This window comes from Zea mays, chromosome 2, assembly GCF_902167145.1.
Source record: "Zea mays cultivar B73 chromosome 2, Zm-B73-REFERENCE-NAM-5.0, whole genome shotgun sequence".
In the NCBI taxonomy this organism is placed as follows: Eukaryota; Viridiplantae; Streptophyta; class Magnoliopsida; order Poales; family Poaceae; genus Zea; species Zea mays.
The window spans coordinates 126,835,286-126,847,438 of record NC_050097.1 but is presented as its reverse complement, the minus strand read 5'-3'; positions in this window follow the sequence as shown (position 1 = coordinate 126,847,438).

Sequence of the window (12,153 nt, the reverse complement as noted above, 5' to 3'; positions counted from 1 at the left end):
TATTATAAAACCCAAGTTGAACACTACACATTTAATCTAATTAGAAATTTAATCTAATAAATATTAGTCAAGCGAACCTTAAGTTAAGTATCTAAAATATATGACCTGACGAATTAACGTTATCAACTCATAAGCGAAAACAATTTATATCACGCGACACTATACAAAATAGCTCGCGCGAACAGCGTGAATGACGCGCAAATCAGCACGCGACTACGAGCCCAACACGCACGAACAGTACGCAGACAGCACCTACGACACGCGAGAATTACTACTAATCTTCGCGTTTATACTAAATAAATATTATTTCACAAAACATTTGAGGTGGCACTAATCATATTGATCGGTATTTTCAAAGTGCCAATTAAAATTGTAAGTTAGGCTTAACTAGATTTCTATTTTAATAATTATCAACTAACTAAACAATTAACGAAAGCCTGTGTCGCGACAAAATAATGCTACTACACGCGGGATAGACGAACGGGTTCAAGGGAGGGGTAGGCAGGCGTCGTCTAGGGGTAGACGGATGTCGTCGGGACCCCGACGACATGCTGCGCGTACGCGAAACAATGCGCACAACAGCGCGCGAGTCAACACGACTACACGCGCAAATAGCACGCTGACGCGCAAACGGGAACTACTACATAGATGTCACCTCTATACTAGACAAATATTAAATTTAAAACATTTGTGTAGTCATTAATCACACTATCATATATTTATAAAGCGTAAGTTAAAATGATAAATTAGTTATTTTAATAACTAACAGGTAAATAATTAACTCATTAATTAAATAAAACATGTGTCACAACCAAACATTGTTCCTAATATGAAATTGACGCCGCTAGAGTTGACGTGACCGAATGAGTTACGACTCATGAGACTCAATACATTTAAACATATAATGAACTTATAAACAACGCGACACACGGGTACTGCTACATTATGTCTTATTCGTACTAACTACCCGTTAAACACGACATTTAAGTTGGCGTACATACACTAACAGGTATCTACAAACACATAATTGAAATCATTAATTAGGTTCGATTGAATTGTTATTTTAATAATACACAACTAAACAAGTAATCAATTATTTAACATGAACGATATAGTGAAATGATTTTACTAAAGCGCGCAAACAACGATTTAAGCAAACGACGACGCGCACGGACAGCACGCGAACGACGCATGATGACACGTGCAACACCCCATGAATTGCGCGTAAATCAGACGTGCTGCGCGCGGTGGGAATCATGCGACAGCGAGGGAGTTTTGCATATGGTTCGGACGAGGGGGCTTACCACGGGCGAACGGCGACGAACGACATGGGCTCGACGGACGACGGCGAGACGCAGACACACGACAAAGGTGTTGCGCAGGCTCACGACATCGCTTGGTATGGCGAGGGCGCTGTGCACGGCTCGGTGGACAAGCCACGCGGATGGGGCACTGGGCGACGACACGGATGGGTTGTGCGACGCCGACGAACGGCGGTCCCTGGCGCAGGGCGGATGCTGGCACGACGGTAGACATGCGACTCGGCGACAACAGCTGTGTGGGGAGGCGAGCACGACGAGAGCGCTGGGCTGGCCGTGTAGGAATGAGAGGGTAGCAAGGTGAGGGGGAACAGGGGGTCCAAATGGTGCTCCTGCCGTGAGGGGGGGGGGCAGTTGCCTCTCTGTTGGTGCCATCGCGCGGTGGGGGCAGTTACATGAGGAAGAAGAGGCAGCTAACAGGGTGGCTGGGTGGGCAAACTGGCCAGTGGTGGGCGGTTGAACGTGGCCGCGGCTGCGGCTGCACCCACGCCGTGCGCACATGGACCCAGGCGAGCGCAGGGCAGGTTGCCGCTGGCGGCCTGGTCAGCGGTGGGGTGGGCTGTGAATGCACTGGGCTGGGGGGGGGGCAGTGCGTGCTGCTGGGCCGCGGGCGCGCTGGGGAGCGCGAGCGAGGCTAGGGACGCGCGAGGGGTGGGGGGGTGCTCGTGCAGGCTGACTGGGCTAGACGGCAGCTGGGTCGCAGAAACGAGGACGGGCCGGGGGGAAAGAAGGGCGCGCTGGGCCACGTCGCGGGGATGGCCTGATGGGCCAGAGTGGCCCAGGAGGGGAAGAGGGGAGCGAGGTGGGCCAGCTAGGGTATTGGGCTTCTTCCTCTCCTCTTCTATTTCTTTCTCTTTTCTTTATTTGAAACTTGGTTTAGTTTAATTCAAATTCAACCACGCTCTACGATTTTAGATAGATGCACATCAAAGCAAACATCATACAAAAATAGATGTATTCCGGCATGATGCAACAATCATTATTCCTTTAGGGTTTTATTTTACTAGACTTACAAATATATAAAACAAAACAACTCCCCACTATTTAAGAAAAAGAAAGGAAAAATTAAGGAAAAGAGAGGGTAACACCTGAATTTGATGGATATTAGGAAAGAAATTTTATACCCCAAATTCAGGGTGTTACAGATCTAACCCCCTTAACAGGGATCTCGCCCCCGAGATTCAAGAAGAAGTTGGCAATAAGATAAGGTTGGTTCATAGGCTATTCACTGCTTTCTTGAGTTGACTTTTACTCTACAAGCTTAACTTGTAGAACGGTGGCTTTGACGTTCAGACGCTCAAGACCAAGCGGTACACTTCCTGAGGATCCCTTGGACCGGTGGGTTAGGACCCACACACTCTTTCGCTGCACCACTCTGATTCTTGTTGGTTGACGTTGATCGCACGGTCTTCATTGGGGTTAGCGACTAACCCCCTTAACAGGAGCATTGATACACACTTGATGAGGATGCAGCCGACTCCGATCTTGACTGATTTGGAGGAGTTGGAGGTTGCCAACTGGACAAGGGCAAGAGGAAAGAATAGCGAGAAAATCTAAGTATAGACGGATTAGAGAGAGCAGAGGGAGAACCCAACTACTTAACTATATGGCACTCACCTAGTGAACTGATGTCATTGCGGACTAAGGGCCACAACACATCAAAACTCATCACAAAGAAGCAAATCAGTCATCACACAAAGACAAACATCACAAGCATACAACAACAAACTTCTCGTTGTTATACGTTTCTTTTAATTTAAATGGCAGTCTTTCTTGAAAAGGGAATAGCTACTCTCTAAGGTTGTCGAAGGAGGAGAAGAACAATATGTGCAGGATATTAGCACGAACACAATAAAGGATGGAGTTGAAGCAAGCATTGTAACCGACAGGGAGAGAATGAAACCAAGGTCAAGATAGGTAAAACACCATTCTCAAATCGAGATGGGGAAGATGATATTTCAAAAGGTAGGCATAAGATAAGCATCTTGGAAAGATCTAGAGGTTACAAAGGTACGGGAGGTAATAGGCAAAAGCACACCAAAAGTTTGAGTAAAGATAAGACTTGCAACGCGACAGAGGAATAGGGAACGAACAAGAGCAGGAAGGGGTAAGACAACACTATTGAACTGAAATGGGAGAGGAAGCTTTAAAATACGGGTACGTGATAAGCATCAAGGTACAGATCGAGGGATGCCATGGGTTAAGGTGATAACGAACAAACACATGACAAAGGATGTATTTTAGACAAGACTTGTAAGGCGTCAAAGAAGGGGGAGCAGTCAATGATGAGATAGATGAGGCATTATCCTCGAATAGGGATGCAAAAGAGGAGGCTTAAAAGGGTAGGTTCAAGGTAAGAAGGAAGACAAGGGCATAGATATTATGAGGGTTTAAAGGTAATAACGGACAAGGATGTAGGAGAGGAGGTAGATAGGCATAAGACAAAAGATTTAAGTACCATAAAGGATGGAGTTAAGATGGGACCTGAATATGGAAAAGGAAAGGGTACATCCAAGGGCCAGATAGGTAAACCGCCACTCTCAAACTGAGATGGAAGAGAGGATATTTTTAAGAAGTGGGAATAAATATGAGTGTTAGGGGCCTGCTTCATCGCCGAAGGTCCTTTAAGCAGAAACACCTTCGGAAGATCAGCACATGAGAAAATACAGCGCGAAGGTACACGCCGAAGCTACGTTCCAGGGAGCTTCGGCATAGCGACATGCCTTGAGACGAAGGGTTGCACCGACTTAAAGAGGAAAAGACCGATCAGTCCATGATGATTTGTGTCATTATTGTACCTAGTCATCAAGGACATAAATGTAATTCTGACCGGGCTATGTCCCGTGCCAATAAATAGGTGAACAGTACCCCAGTACTGTTCATGCTGGCTTGTATTCGCTCGTGTATCACGCTTGGACTTTTGCCTTCTGTTGAGCCAAAGGTACAAATGTAATTCAATATATTGTTCACGTTCATTCATGATGATGTAATTAAGATATATTGATGATGTCATATAATTATTCACATTATCTCTCATGTTTCATATGCTTCTTCTTTCATTGATATATACTGCAATGATGAAGGTACATCCTTCATGACCTTCGTCCAAAAATCATTATATCCTAAGGGAGATAATGCTTCAAAGTACGAAGGGCATTAACCATTAACCTCTTTTTGTGTTGCCTTATTCTTAACTCATAGCATTTGAGAACAAGTCCCCAACATTGGCGCCCACCTCCAGTGAACTCACTTCCACTTTTGAGCTGATGGCTTCGTTCAACAACCAAGTTGTAGCACCTTCGACTACGAAGCTGGTGCTTCCGATAATAGGCGGTTCAAGTTCAGAGCCAGCTAACAAGAAGTAGAAGAAGGAAGCGAAGAGAAGGGTGCAGCATGTTGGGGTGCAGGGACCCTTCATCAAGTCCAAATGGTGCCACATCCCAATCACCTTCTCCTAGGAGGACCTTCAGCTCAAAGATTACCCTCACAATGATGCTATTGTCATATCTTGTGTCATCAAGGGATTTCTGGTCCATAATGTTCTGGTTAACACAGGTAGTGCAGCGGATATCATATTTGCTAAGGCCTTCAGACAGATGCAAGAGCCAGAAGACAAGATTCATGATGCTACACATCCTCTTTGTGGCTTTGGAGGAAGGCATATTGTCGCACTTGGTAAAATCACAATGTCAGTTACCTTCGGCCACGTCCACAACACAAGGACTGAACAGGTTATCTTTGACATTGTTGACATGGAGTACCCCTACAATGCAATCATTGGTCGAGGGACACTCAATGCCTTCGAAGCAATACTTCATCCAGCATATTTATGCATGAAGATACCTTCGGAACAAGGGTCCATTGATGTCCATGGGAGTCAAGAAGCTGCCAGAAGGGCTGAAGGGAATTGGACAGATTCAAAGGCAATCCATAACATAGATGGAGCTGAAGCTTGTCAGCAGTACAAATACAAAAGAGAGAAGGCTGCTTCGGCGGATCAGCCGAAGCCTATGCTTCTATGTCAAGATATAGCAGAACAAAGGGTACTGCTGGGGTCTCAGTTATCTGATGAGCAAGAGAAGACTTTGCTAAGATTTTTATTCAACAACAAAGATGTCTTTGCTTGGTCAGCCAATGATCTCAATGGTGTCAACAGAGATGTTATTGAACAATTACTCAATGTGGATCCATCCTTCAGGCCAAGAAAACAAAGGCTTCAGAAGATGTCTGAAGACAAAACTGAAGGTGCTCGAAACGAAGTAAAGAGACTTCTTAGTGCCAGTGTCATTAGAGAGGTGAAATACCCAGAATGGCTAGCCAACACTGTTATGGTGAAGAAGGCTAATGGTAAATGGAGAATGTGTATTGATTTCATAGATCTCAACAAGGCATGCCCAAAGGACGAGTTCCCATTGCCAAGAATAGACTCTTTAGTAGATGAACTAGCTTCTTCAGAGCTCATGAGTCTACTAGATTGTTACTCAGGCTATCATCAAATTTGGATGAAGAAGGCAGACGAGCCGAAGACTAGCTTCATAACTCCCAGTGGCACCTATTGCTACCTTCGGATGCCTGAGGGGCTCAAGAATGCTGGAGAAAGCTTCAGCAGAATGACAGCCAAGGTCATTCATTCTCAAATAGGCAGGAATGTACTGACCTATGTTGATGATATCATAGTGAAAAGCACGAAGCAAGAAAATCACATTGCTGATTTGCAAGAGACATTTGCCAATTTTAGGCAAGCTGGGCTTAAGTTAAAACCAGAAAAATGTGTTTTTGGGGTGAAGAAGGGCAAGTTCCTTGGTTGTTTGGTATCAATGAAGGGAATTGAAGCCAACCCGAGCATGATTGAAGCTATCCTTCGGATGGAGTCGCCAAGCACAAAGAAGGGGGCCCAACGGCTGGCAGGAAGACTAGCATCATTAAACAGATTCATATCTAGATCAGCAGAATAAAATCTGCCATTCTTTGAAATACTGAAGTCAGCCGAAGTTTTTTAATGGGGTCCGGCTCAGCAAAAAGCTTTCGAAGAGTTGAAGCAATACTTGGTCGATCTTACAACACTAACTCCACCTTCGCCAGGGGCTCCATTGCTCTTATATGTGGCAGCTTCGCACTCTGCAGTAAGTGTGGCACTCGTACAGGAGAAGCTAGATGGCCAAATCAAAAAGCAGGCCCCAGTATACTTCGTTTCCGAAGTTCTAAGTTTATCAAAGAAAAACTATACAGAATTGGAGAAGGTCTTGTATGCTGTGTTAATGGCCTCCAGGAAGCTTCGGCATTATTTTCAAGCATATCACATAGTTGTTCCTTCATCACAGCCTCTGAAGGACATAATGAGGAACAGAGAAGATACTGGAAGGATTGGAAAATGGGTTGCGGAGCTTAACGAATTCAGTATTGACTATGTACATAGATCCTTAATTCAGTCCCAAGCATTAGCAGACTTCATTGCTGATTGGACGCCAGGGGCTCAGGAAGTAGAAACAAATAAAGACGCCGAAGCTTGGACAGTTTTCTGCAATGGCTCCTGGGGAACCTTCGGCGCAGGAGCGGCTGCTATCCTAGTTGCGCCTTCTAAAGTCAGAACATGTTACACAACAAAGCTTGACTTCAGTTGTACAAATAATATTGCTGAGTACAAAGCACTTCTGTTGGGGCTTCGGAAGTTAAAGGCAATGGGAATAAGAAGGGCCATCCTTAAAACTGACTCTCAAGTCATTTCTGGTCATGTAGACAAAAGTAGTAAGGCGAGAGATCCGAAGCTTGAAAAATATCTGGATACAGTTCGAAGGCTGGAGGCTACTTTCGAAGGTTTTTCTGTCAAGAATATTCCAAGAGGAGAGAACGAGCATGTAGATTTGTTAGCCAAATCAGTGGCACAGGGGCTCCCTCTACCTTTGGAAGTGTTTTTTGAAACAATAAAAGCACCTTTCGGTTGAACTTATGGAGAGGGCAGTGCTTACAATTTCCCCTGTACATAGTGAAGATTGGAGGACTGAAATTATATCTTTCCTCCAAGGCAATTGTCTTTCGGATGACGAAGCTTATAATAAGAGAATGGAAGCAAGGACAAGACGGTATGTGATAATAGAAGGGGAATTATACAAGCATGGAGTCTGTTCTCCACTCCTCAAGTGTTTATCCAGAACCGAAGGTATAGAATTAATGAAGGAGATACATGCAGGTCTGTGTGGATCTCATGTTGGGTCTAGACCCTTGCTGGGAAAAGTGTTTAGACAAGGATTTTATTGGCCGAAGGCAGCTTCAGATGCAGCAGAGTTAGTTCAAAAGTGCGAGAATTGTCAAAAATGTGCAAGAGACCAGAAGCAACTTTCATCTCTCACCTAGCTAATACAGCCTACTTGGTCATTGTAAAGATGGGGCCTGGATTTGTTAGGCCCACTTCCACCAGCGCAAGGTAATTTGAAATATGTTGTGGTGGCTGTAGAATATTTTTCTAAGTGGATTGAAGCAAAGCCTTTGGCTACAATAACTTTGGTTACAGTCCAGAAATTCTTTTGGCAAAATATTGTTTGTCGCTTCGGCGTGCTGAAGGCTATAACTGTGGACAATGGAACACAGTTCGATGCTGAAACGTTCAAAGATTTCTGTGACCAAATTGGCACGAAGATTCATTTTGCATCACTAAGGCACCCAGAATCAAACAGACTGGTAGAAAGAGCAAATGGTATTATAATGACAGGAATAATGAAGCTAATCTTCAATTAGCCCAGAGGAAAGTGGCCATATGAGTTGATTAAGGTGGTATGGAGCCACAATACAACCATGTCAAGATCAACATGATTCACACCTTTCAACTATTATTTGGTGACGAATCTATAACTGCAGAAGAAGCTAAAGCAGGATCAATAAGAACAGCAGCTTCGCCAGAAGACGAAGCTGATTATCACATAGCAAAAGATACTATAGAGGGGACCAGACTTCAGGCTGTGGAGAACATCAATAAATATCAAGCCGAAACAATAAAATGGCATGACAGAAAAGTTCGATTAAAGAATATCAAGCCAGGGCATCTGGTACTTTGGAGAGTGGCCAACCCAGACACAGTGGGAAAATTACAACTGAAGTGGGAAGGTCCTTTTCTAGTTGTATCTTCGTCAAGACCCGGTTCTTACAGATTGAAGGATATGGACAACAATGACATACCCAGATCTTGGAATGCGGACGAGCTTCGGCGATATTATGTGTAATTTGATGTAATCTTTTTTCATTTTTTCTATGGCACCCTTTTCCTTAAAAAGGGGGAGAAAGGTTTTTAATGGGGCCATAGCTTGTAATTTTTTCTCATTTAGCGCCACGAGAGCCAAATCCCCCAAAAAAGGTTGTAAAATGTAAAATCTGAGCATGCACCATCGGTGCAGAGATAAAAAAAGAGGGAAAACATGGAGAAGCTCAAAAGTCATCCCAAGGGGATGCAGAGCATGACGAAGCTACAAAAAGTCGTTTCTAAGGGAGCGCAGCGTAAGTTTTCTGCTCAAAAGTCGTTCCTAAGGGAATGCAGAGCCAAATACCACCGAAATATAAGGCAAAGAAGTTCAAAAGTCATTCCTAAGGGGATGCAGAACTTATACCACCAAAATAGAAGGTGAAGAAGCTCAAAAGACGTCCCTAAGGGGATGTATAGCTTAAGAATCAAAAGACGTTCCTAAGGGGATGCAGAGTCTGGATGTGGCTTCATGTGCAAGTGTTTTGGACATTCATTTGCACATTACATTACATCATTCATTGCATTCATACACATTCATGTAGACATTCGTAGGATCATCATCATCATAACATGGAGTACAAATAGATGTTTCGGCTTTGATGACAATGCTTCGATGAGCATAAAGAAGCAAAGATACACTTCGTTGTGTACGAAAAGAAGGGAAGGTGTTTTTCGCCTTCAGCTCAAAAGATATGAGTTTCATCCACATCAAAGCAATTCACACATGGATGGAAAGGTAAAATATATTGCAAGGTATGAACAAATTTACAGAGTAATGTTTGATTCTTAAATTACAATCTCTTTTACAAAGATAATTCAAATGTCTCTAAAGCTTTGGGCAGCAGCTTCATCAATTTTCGTTGAGCTTCGGATTATTGACCTCCGACATCATCATCATGTACACAACAAATCAGTATAAGGTAAAAAGTAACTTTAAGAGAAGGTAAGCAACAGGTATAAATATCATACTGGCTTAAGATGACTTCGTGCCTCGTTACCAGCTAAGTCCCACCCACCCTTTGTCCAAATTTGTGTTATGAATCTATTCCCAATACTTCGGGCTAGGTTGGGGATATCAGCTAAGTCCGCTGGTGATAGACTGAAGTTTGGTCTGTTTACAATCTTTCTGTGCATGCAACCAGCCTTCATAAAAGCTACAGCTGTGCCGCGAGAAGCCAGCAGGGCACAGAAGTCGCCATGCCTAGCTATAACTTCGTCAAGTGCCTCAACTTTGCTTTCAATATGCTCGAAGGTGCTTGGCAAGTCTTCAACCGAAGGTTCAAATTTTTCAGAGCTAGCTCCCACTGAGTTAAAGACCTGCCTTAGCCGTTGCACTCAGCGGTTGCCGAAGTTTAAGCAAACATTCCGAAGCTCTTTTAGGGATTCTTGCAATTTTGAGTTTTTCTCGACTTCGGCTTCAAGCCTTGCATCAGAACTTTTACTTTCTTGTTCGAAGATTTCTGCTTTTCGGAGGAGTTCATCGTTTAATCTGGCAACTTCGGCTTGGGTTTCTACCAATGAACCCTCCATTGTCTGAAGAAGGAAGTCTTTCTTTTCTAGAGAAGCTTCATGATCTTTGATTTTATTTTCCAAGCCCTCGATTATAATCTCATTCTTTTTATCTTCGAGGTATTGTTGCATTCTCAGAGCTTTGCTTAGCAGCATACTCTGTGCAAAATAGCCTTCATCAGAAATCTTTGCTTCATCACAAAAGATTAAAAAGCTAAGGAAAAAACTTTACCTTAAAATTTGAATAGAATAAGCTGCCGACGATATGTTGTCATCGGTAGCTGCTAATGTCAGCTTCAAGCTTTGGAAAACCAACACTCTTTGACAGAGTGCTGATAATCTTCACCCCAGTGCGATCTCGAATACATCCTAAGGCTTCTTCATTAATTCCACCAAAGAGCATGGCTCCTGGCTGGTAGCCACAGGATATAGCATACTCCTATAGCTCCTGCTTCTCGGCCTTGGATAATTCTTGATCAACTAGATTTTGGAAGCTGAAGCCTTTTTCTTCCGAAGTACCTTCGGCAATTTCTTTCCCTTTCTCAGGCACCACGGCCATAACTTCTTCTATAGCCGCAGCAGTCTCCTATGCGGCTATATCCAAGAGCATTTTATCAATAGCAGATAATGTACTCTCCAGATTGGTAGCTTCGGCGGCCGCAGCTTTGGCAGAAGTATCTGCTTCGGCATTTGGTGTCATCTTTGATGCTGAGGCCGGTGGTGGTGTTTCCTCAATAGCTTGCATAACAGTAACAATTCTTCGCTTTTTGGGCCCAACCACCTTTTTTGTTGCCGAAGGATCGTCCTTCTTCTGTAAAAGCTTCGTCAGTTGCGGCCCCAGAGGGCTTAGCAGCTTGATAGGTAAGGATTCAGTCATTACCTTAAAATTTCTTCTACTTTGGCAGCAGAAGGCGTTGAAGGAGCTTCCTCTTCTATCTCAGCCATCTTCGGCTCTAGAGTTGCAGTTTTTCTCTTCTTCAAAATCACCACCTTCGGCTCAGGACATGATTTTATTTTCTTCAGAGTTTTTTCATCCTCTTTCACCATCCTAGCAGCCTATCTGCTCAGAACACTAACAACCCTTTTTCTCTTTGTCCCTTCGGCACCCATGCTTAGTCGTTCATAATCAGGGTATTCAAAGTTTAAAGCGTCCATTACTCGATTCAACCTTCGTTTTGGTCGGGTGCCGAAGGTTATAGTCATTAGTTGATCTTCTTTTTTGGTATAATTGTCCAAAATTTCATTGCACATAGTCTCAATCATCTCCAGCCATTCTTGGTAAGGCTCTTTAAACTGTTTCTCAAACTTGAAGCGATAGGGTAATCGAACAAGTTCATTCTTCTTCTTTGTTCCTTTTAGCTTCGGCATACTCCATTCACTCAATGTTAGAGATACCCTGTTGGCCAGGTATTCTTGCACTAGATCCCTGGTGCTGATTTGTTCAGCCACCACTTTGAATTCTACTATGGCCAGCGGACATGCTGACCCTGGCTTCATGTTGCACAAGGGTCTGGTCATCCCGAAGCTTAAGGATAGCGAGCTCATCACCATCATCATTAGTTTCCCTCTTTTCTTCTCATCAGCCTTAATATAAAACCACTCACTCTTCCAGCCAGTTGGCCACTTGGTGCGATAGCTGAGGACCGGAGCCTTTGTATCCTTGCGATACGCAAAGTTATAACAACCAAAATTTTCATGTAGCCTGTCTTCTCTGGCCTTCGTTTGGTAATGCAGCTCATGCACTCGGCAAAAAGCTTCAGCATTTGTGTTGGGTCTATGCTTCGTCGCCGAAGGTCTTATAGAAAGAAGTCCTCGGCTGAAGTTGTTTGTATAAGATAGCCGAAGGTTTTTCTTTGTAAAGCTTCGGCATCACAAACCGACTTAAAGATAGAATGACCTTTTAGTCCATGAGGGTCTGAGTCAATGTTGTAAGCTTTTATAAGGGGCATACTTGTAATTTCTCACAGGCTGCGTCCTGTGCCTATAAATAGTGAACAGTATTCCGTTACTGGGCGACGCTTTCGGACAATTGTAATCGCATCTGTTGGAATTCAACCTTTTGCCAAGGCAAAGGTATTTTTGTATCCAATAATT